Source organism: Micropterus dolomieu, linkage group LG07 (genome assembly GCF_021292245.1).
Source record: "Micropterus dolomieu isolate WLL.071019.BEF.003 ecotype Adirondacks linkage group LG07, ASM2129224v1, whole genome shotgun sequence".
Classification (NCBI taxonomy): Eukaryota; Metazoa; Chordata; class Actinopteri; order Centrarchiformes; family Centrarchidae; genus Micropterus; species Micropterus dolomieu.
This window is the reverse complement of record NC_060156.1, coordinates 10,249,842-10,259,301: the sequence shown is the minus strand read 5'-3', so window position 1 is coordinate 10,259,301 and position 9,460 is coordinate 10,249,842.

The window sequence follows — 9,460 nt, the reverse complement described above, 5'->3', positions numbered from 1 at the left end:
CTTGGTGTCAGTTTGGATTTGATTGATTGTGGTGTGGTTGTGTCTGTATCTATCTGCATTAGTAGAAATTTAAACAGTCGTGCCATCATCTTAAGTATTCTGTTCTGCTCTAGTGTTGCTTTGTATAACTGCATAATTTAAATAACATACATAATGTATATACATAGATTACTACCAGGGTTGTAATAAAATAAATAATATATAAATAAAAATTACTTACTTAAATACTATTAGAAATTACTTCAGATTTTACCAATGACTCCCAATAATGGATACAACAAATACAGTGTTTTGAATTTGTTATTCTTGAAGGAATCTCTAAACACAAATAAAAACTACAGTTACAGATGTCCTGTATATCACATTGTGGACCATTATGTTTATCATAAATGCACTTTCCTATCCAAATACTCAAACAAATTCAAATAATTGTTATATACATACATTGCTTTAAATATGATTCTGGTTCACATTATTAACAAATTTGTGAAGTTGGTGAAGTATAAGCCAAAGTTACACTTTAAAGCTAATGCTAACTCTATAAAAGGGCCCCAAAGCTATCTGAACCTACCTTTTAACCACTTCATAGGATTCTGCTGAGGTGATAGCCGTAATTAATAAACTTCGACTGGCATTACATTGTATAACCAACTTCCTGTTGCTGGCCTGTATGTATTGTAATGTATTGCAGGTCCTGTCAAAAAATCAAATCAAACTATTCTGAAAAATTGTACACAAGAAGCATTTTCAAAAAACTCCAATGTTTTAAGACAATGAATTTCGAAAATAAAAAAAAAGGTAAAATACACAAATATATATATATATATATATATATAAATATTTGCAAACATTTTTATTTCTGCATTTGTTGTATTGGTACTAATTTCTCTCCATAGTGATCAGCCTCTATTCAGTTTGTACTTGAACTATTGATCAGAAAGCAAAGAAAAATAAGACAGTAGCCTACACAAAATCAGTTCTTTGACCTTAAAATGTTCAGCCATGGCCATCTTGTTCTCAACTTTTTCTCTTCTTAGCTGTCAAGCTAATGCATTCTCCACACCATAATAAACCATTTGTTTTTTTTTCACTGGTTGGTCTTATTGAAAATTATCAGACCCTGGTTGCTTGCAGTATGAGCACACGATTAGGTTCCTATACTTTGAGCATCATTGTTTGTTTTTCAATCTGGCAGACTCACACAGTGACACCATAAAATGGCTTAGGGGAGGTACAGTAACTCTTCATTTTGATGACTTAAAAATCTAGAAGTCATTTAACTACCTGGCTGGAGTATGATGCTTCATGGCAATGGATGCCAAATGGATAATGGAGGCTAAAGGTACTGCTCAGGCTAAGAGGGTTACTCTTCTCTGATGTACCTCCCTTTATGCTTTAGGTCTCTCTTTTTGATCTAATCCTCTTTGTGATTTAGACTGGATGGCTTTGTGTGTATATAGGTGTGTATAGTGTTGTGATTTGTTTTTCAGTGCTTGGGGTATGGGGTCAGGTAGGGTCTGCATTATTGGTGATGTGTTCTAACACGGTAAATACATACTTATGTATGTATGTACCATATGTCTGGTTTCAATGCCATCTTCCATCTTATTTGTATGTCATGACAAATACAGGGAAACATCACCGACTCTGCACAAAAAATATATTTTTTGAGGTGCTTTATCCTTGGCACCTCAAAATTTTGCATAGTGCAGTTTGAATTGCAGCTGAATACCTAAAATGTAATTGATTTCTTACTGTAGTATTATCAACCCAATCCCCACCAGCACAATCTCAAGCACATGCACACACACACACACACACACACACACACTAATGTATCTCACGCTTCCTCTCTCGCTGAATCTTGCTCTTTGCATTGTCATAATGTGGCCACATTCTTGTATGACCTTAGAGGGAATCTTGAAGGAGACAGCATGAGCAAGAGGAAAAATGAGTGGAGTGTGGTCACCACATAGTACTACTCTGAAGACACTTCCCAAAACTGTTTCATTCAAAGTCAGCTCTGCAAACCTTCTCTAACAATAACTTATGTATGCATGTAGAAGATGGCAAGTATGAAAAAAGCCGCTTCCACCCACCTCCAAATGTCTTGTCCGTCATCTACAGTATGTTGAAGTATAACAGATTTCGATCAACATTTGTAGCTCTTTGATAGTTAAATGTATCTCCCTGCTAATACTGTGCATTGTACATTTGGCCCTGCACTTTAAGTCTATGCCCTGACTATAGGTAGTATTGATTTATTATTTTTTTAAGTAGTTATATTAAGTGTAACTTACCTAAGTTTAGGTAGAGTCGAAAACAACCATTAACAGAACACAGGTTAGTCTTTTCTCTGAAACAGCAATCTTAGAGCACATTGGAAAGTAATACTCTAGTGTAGGTTTTGCTGTGCTGTCTGACGAAAAAGTTTTTTTTGTAACAGTAGTAAGTTTGACATCACTAGTTTCACACTGGTCAGCATCATACATAGTTGATTATTCTCTAAGATTAAACTCAGTGATTAACTCATTTACGTTCAGTGTCTACTTGTGATCAAAAGGCAGCTTTTCTCTGTTTACATATTGCTTCTCTTATGCGCAACTGGTGCCCAGCTAGCATAAAAACTTACTATGTGTAAAGTATTGGCACTGGAAATTGTTTACACCTCGCAGCTGTGATACTGACTCTATATATTCCTCTATTATATTATTCCTGTATATATTCATTATCTGAAGCCTTATTTGTTAAGAGAGGGGTCCCCCTCTCCTCTTAATAATCCAATGATCAAATGTAATTTGATTTTACCCTGATTTTTCTTTATTAATCCCCTTCGCAAGGAACACAATAATCAGACCAGAACTAAGTCAAATTGAACTGGGTATAATATCTGACCGATGCTCAAATTAAATGTTTTTTTCTCAGTTTTCACTTGTTCTCCAGGGTATATTTGCTAAGACTTTGTGGCACAGAGATATTTTGTATGTTCTCATAGTAATGTTGTAATAATGACAGCCTTACTTGTACACAAATTCTTTAAATGAAGCAGCCATATGAACAAAAATAAAATAAAAGAAGGTCTTATGTCAGCGCTCCTTGTGAGTGAGGAGTTTACTTGAAAATCAAAATCACTGCTATAGTTTCAGATTTCGGGGATGTTTTTGTAAATTTTGAATATGCGTGTGCTAAATGTCTATTTTTCTGCTGAAATAGTTTTGTGAACTTTTGTGTGTTTTTTTAAGTTTAAAAATGTTTACAAAAATGTAAAAGACTGGGTTCAGGTGCATTGTATTTTTTAAGAAATAATATATGAAAGGTGTATATTTTGGCACTGAATATTGAAATTATCCAGAAATGTGCGCCGATTGACCATCTCTGATAATGAAAACAACTTTCTGATATGAGGGCTCTCAGGTATTTGCAATGGTTGTGTATTTTTATGTCCTAAAATATGTGATTTATTTATCAAAAAGATAAACAGTAATTGAAATTGTTTGGTCATCTCTCATGACTTAAATCAGTCCACAGTGAATGTGGTGAAGGAAGTTGGAGGTTTGTTCAGCCCTGTTTTTGACATCAATGACATTACATGAAGACACACTGCTGTGAAGAATACAATGTATATTTTTAAGGCATGGGTTTCTCTCTATTAAATAAATGATTTTACTGCCTTGGCCGTTGTGTGGATTTTGAACAAAGAATTCATCTATTTTATATAGTTTTCTTCAAAACATGAAAACTGTAATTAAACAATTTTATTGTGAGGGAAAAAAAAGATTGTGCTAGAATCTTTTGAAAAACACGCAAGGTCATGAAACTGACAAAGGGTTAAACATGTCTTGAGTATGGTATAACTTACTGTTATAACTATGACTTTGACCATAATCACCAAGGGGAAATCCAGCACCAGTAGAATATGAATGATGTTATCCAAGTTGTTTTACACAGTAAAATCGAAATCCACAAACACAAGTGATCAAGTAGTTAATTGATCGTCAGGTGACACTTGATGAATTAGTGACTCTGATGACTCCACAATATTTGTTTTATATTCCATCCAAATGTGTTTCATTTTAATTTTGGCTTTATATCAGAAAATGTCTTATTGGCCCAGCCCAGGTCATCTGTCTTAGAGTTATTCTTAACTTTATAGTATAATTTACTGGCCACAGAGCAAAACTTTCCTCACCACACTTTGTCTCTCTGCTGTTCAGCTTAATGACACACACATTTAAATTCTGTACAATATAAATAGTTATAAAAAAAATAACATACAGTACGTGAAGTCTCTTTTAGGGTGAATGTTCCATTTGAAAACCTTAATAACCATTTCCTGGACATGAATCATGGAATGAAAAGATAATTAGAGTGATACAATTAAGCCATAATTGTGAATTACTGGGTCCACACTGGCAGTGTAACAGTTTTCTTATAGAAGAAGCTGGTGTTTGATTTATCTTAATTTTATTTAAGGTCAAGGAGCATTTATTTTTGTGGTCCGTTACTGACATGAAGGATCGTCTACCATGAGCAGAGCCATGTAAAACTAAAGCCAGCAATAAAATTCTAGTACCCTGACAAGCAAATCTGAGGTAGCTGGTTGCAGAATATATACAGTTCTGTACATAAAATCTTCTATCTGTATGAAAAGAATAAGTTCTAGAAATGTAGTGTGCAGCCAGACTTGCTACACCATACCATACAGCCTCAGTGCCTTGCCATAGTTTGCAATGTAATGACTGGTGTTTGTTCCTCTCCAGCCTTTGTCTATGAACAGGTGGGCGCTGGAGCCTGTTGAAGCCTCTAAATGTCAGAGCAGTCTTCTTCACCCCCTTACTTCTTTAATCTGTGTATTGCACACACACACACACACACACACACACACACACACACATATTCATGCAGCAGACACACAAAATCAAAGCCGCCTGAAGGCGGTAGCACAACTGAGAAGTATAAAGTCTGCACAGACCCCAAACTGTATCTTTTCATCTACAGATTCCTCTATTTACCTGACTGTCAGTTGATTGTTCCCATCTAGATCGTATCTCTGGTTGACTCATACTTTCAACACAGGAGATCAGACTATCACAGGTGATACACCTCTTCTCACTTTTAGGGTATGCTTCTGGTAGAATGCCTTTTCTCAAACATCCCACGTATTAAGAGGGAAAAAATTAATTATTGCATCCATTTGAACCTTTATTAGCGTTCTTTAACCTAACTTTTGTCTTGAGTTAAGGAAACTGGAAAGTTTTGTTTTGGGGGAATGCAAAGGAATTCTGCCAGGTACTGTGTGGCAGTGTTATCATCACTGAGGACAACTTAATCTCAACTTTGTTAACAATCAAGGTATGGAGACTAGGCATTGCTCTTTGGGGGACAGTCAACCATTGCTAAGGGCTAAATCTCCTCTTCATTGAACAACCCCTATGTCAACTGCTGCTTGTGGTTCAGGTGAGGATGTGGTGTACTGCAGGCAGTCATAAATACCCACCATGTTAAAGAATGGTGCAGGACATGTCAAGAGATTGACAATGTCAATCTCTTGACATTGTCCATTGTCCAGCTGTCTGAACTGTATGAATGTGTTTTGTTTTTAAACAATACATAACTTTTCAACATTTTCGGCGGGCTTTGTACATTATAGATATCAGAAACGCTGTGTGTTTGTATGAGGTAGTTTTTATTAGAATGAGTGTTGTATAACCTATTTGGTTTGGGCTGAGGCAGATTTGTGGCTCTGGTTGAGAGACTTCCTATGTCTGGTTCCACTGCCCATGTTGCCTCTTCTGCAGATCCTGTTTGACAATAAGAGCTGTTTGGAGGTGTCAAAAGCATTGGAAACTACTGCAGTCCACACACACACATACACACCTAACACACAACACCAAAACACCCATCACAGTGGCACTAGAGTGACAAACATTAACCAGTAAACAGCATGAGTAATGAATAAACCAGGGCAGAAAACAGATTTTACTAAATAGAAGCAATGTATACTTACAAGCGACCTGATAGTGGTTAACATACACATATGACAAAGCTGTAAAGAATGGTGTATGGCCACTGTAATTTTTGAGTTCCTTAGAATCAATGTTGCTTTTGTCTAAACTTCAAGTGGCATAGCCTTTCCTCTGGGTTTAATGTTTCAGTGCAGGGAGCAGTTCCAGATCTTTTTCAGCAGAGTGCGAATCCACAGCAAGATTGTGCAATTGCATGGTGACAAGTTCTATTCCTGTTTTTCCTGCCAGGTGGTGGTGGATGTTTGGACTGGCCCTTAAAACTTCACACACACACACACACACACACACACACACACACCAGCAAAGACATGCACACACCCAGTTCGTTTCTGTTACACACCCATATTTTAGAAGTTAGTAAGGCTTGTTGGAGCACTGTAGAATCACATGCAATAGTTTTGTCAAGTGTGTGCTGCTTATGTTTGATGTAATGTGAGAACCTGGGAAAAGATTAATGCAATTCAGTTACTGATTGGCGTAATGTCAGTGTTGAAACATTGGAGGTGAGATAGTGGAAGGGGTGGTGCTAATGTCCTTGAGAATCGATGGGGAATACTGGGTATTAGGGCATTGCACCTCTGGCTCTTACCACAGTGTCAACCCACTTGTCTGATGTAACAAGTTCAGTGGTGGGATTGTTGCGATGTTAGCAATGGAATGAATGAAAGGTCCTCAAAAAATTCTCAGTTCATGCAAATAAATACATTAACTTCCACAAGGTTGCTAAGCAAATAATATCTATGTTTGCATTCAACTGGAAGTAAAGCTGCTAGTTAGAGACCATCCTTTTGACACCTTGTGCACAGACACCATGATGTTGGTGAGGAAGACTTAGTGTCATTGCAAAGGCCTCTGGGTAATGGTTTGTGGTCAGAGCGCTTAAAAGACCGTGGGGAGGAAGTAGGACTGGGGGAACTTCCACTTTCCTTCCTTTGCTTACCCGCGTTATGCAGTCTAGTGGGGAGGAACTATGGGGTGAACAACACACTCAAAGAGATAGCGAAGTAGAGAGAAGCATTTAAGACAAAAGCAAAATGTGCAGCTGCATCTGACTCTAGAAAAGACAGTGAGGAAGTCAGAAGAAGAGCAAAACACGGTTAAAGAGAGAGCAAAGGCAGCAAGTGCAAGTTTGGGAAGTAAATAAGACCAGCACGCACATTAGATGGTTCTTGGTAAGTCAGACTAATAGAGTGGGAAAGAGACAGAGAGAAACAACAATAGAGAAACTGAGAGAAAATGAGAGAGAGGGATGAATGCATTTGACACAGGAAGATAGAGAACGAGAAAGAACGTGACAAAAAGAGAGAAAGTGGGGTTTTGTAGAGCAGTGCACACCTGCTGATCAGCTTGAACTGTGAAAATACACTGGGAAGCAAGACACAGTTTGAGGGCTGTCATGCGGCCGACAGCTACAGGTTTATTGTAGGAAACTGGCACTGGGATGTGGGGATACAGGCACTGGTGGTTTGACATAAATGGATACACAGCTGCAATGAGCTGAACTGAAAACAGGAAATAAACGTGAAACACAAAACCATTTTTTTTTCTCGCACAGACCAATAAAGAGAAGGAAGTGTCATCAATTCAGTACTATAATCAGCCTACTAGGCTGCTATTCCCCTGCGGGGTATGTTATCAGGTTTTCGGGGGTGGGACCTAAAAGGGGTCGACAGAAGGAGTCATGTTCAAAATGATCACAACTGATTTAAAGGCCAACCGCACATACTGTAAACCAAAGTGGAAAAGTAAATGTCAGCCCTTTGTGTTATTCCATTTGCATCAAATTCAGTGCTACTGAATGTGGGCTGGGGAGAGTGCGTTGGCCCCTCCCAGTATCTGTATTTTTTTGCATGTTATCATCAGCCAACATCACCTCAAACAACATTCTCTGCACCACCATAACTCTTCAGTTGTCTTTATAGTACTCTGCCTTTTGTGATGACATGTTTGAATCATTGGCACCTTTGTGCTGGATTTTGTAGTCAACATGTGTATAACTGTCTGTAAGGTATCAACACAGTGGGTCGCACACATAGTTGTTTCTGTACAATGATGATGACGATTCGTCAGTGAGTCTGAAAGGTTTGGCATTACTGTACTTCTCAGAAGAGGCTGGGATGATGCTGTTACTCAAACTGAAGTGTTGTCACTGCTGGTAATCCTGCGATTATGATGTAAATGATTTCTCAAATGAAAGACATGACTGTAAAAAAAAGTCAATTAAAAAGCTTGTGCTAAAAGCTCAAAATGATGTGGTGGTCTTTTTTCTGTTTATAACTGTTGATATCTTAAAAAGCAAATTAACACAAGGTAAAATTGGCTACAGTTGAGGTTAGAGGAGAGTTGGAGATGTTTGCAAGACAACAATATAAATCAAATAGTAATTAGAGTAACATTAATTATAGTACTTGCTGTTGATTATTTTGTATTTATAAGTGCTAGACTCTGCCAGTCAGTATTTCACACATTCAGCTTATCTTGCAACTCAGGGAAAAGTTAAGAAAAAAAAGCTGTTGTTGCAAGTGCTTTTGGCACACTTCTCACCTTTGGTTTTTCAAATGTCAGCATGTTTCCCGTGGTTGCAGGCTGTTGGGTCAAGAGAACAGTGGAGAAGATGGAGAGACTGACACACTTCTAACCAGTCTGCGGCCTACCCGAATGGCCCTCTTCCAGAACAAATAGAGCACTATATAAACAAAAACATTTTCTATGAAGACTTTCAGAATAAGAAATTTACTACAATAGATGAGGGAAACTGTTCATAATGTTTGAGTGATTATTACACCCCCAGGGGACCCACTTTAAAAGGTAATTGTTTTGAAACTAGAGGTATGTTCCTGCTTACCAAAAACGCTGATTTCCCAACTTGTCTCACTGTAGCAGTATTAATTACAATATTCTGCATTCTGTGGTAGGTTAAATTGGGAACCCAAATGAAATTATTTTCTACATCTTTTTCCAATGTTATTGTATTAATCACATCCACCATTTTACTGTCACCCCCTCAGTGAAGTGAACCAGGGTCAGTGCACCTTCAACACTAATGCATGCCTCTCGTTCTCACCATTTTCTGTTTGAGATCAGAATATTTCTCTCACAGGTGGCGCGGTTACAAGGGCTGAGAGAAATTGACAGGCACGTAATTTATATTATATGTATGTATACAGTTCTCCAGTCTGAAGTTAAAATTTCTCTTTAATTATAATAATCATTTGAACATTTGACAGGAACCATGTCACTTTGTGAACAAGAGTGACTTTATAGCCACAGTGATGTTATTCATATGAAGTATTGAAGTAATGAAGTATTTCCTCAGTCCTAACATCAAAGCTAACTAAAACCAATTTATGGTTGCCATATATTTCTGTGTTGCTGGTTAAACTGGTTTAAAAATTCTTAATTTGTTTTAAATTACAGAATATTATGGCCTGTTT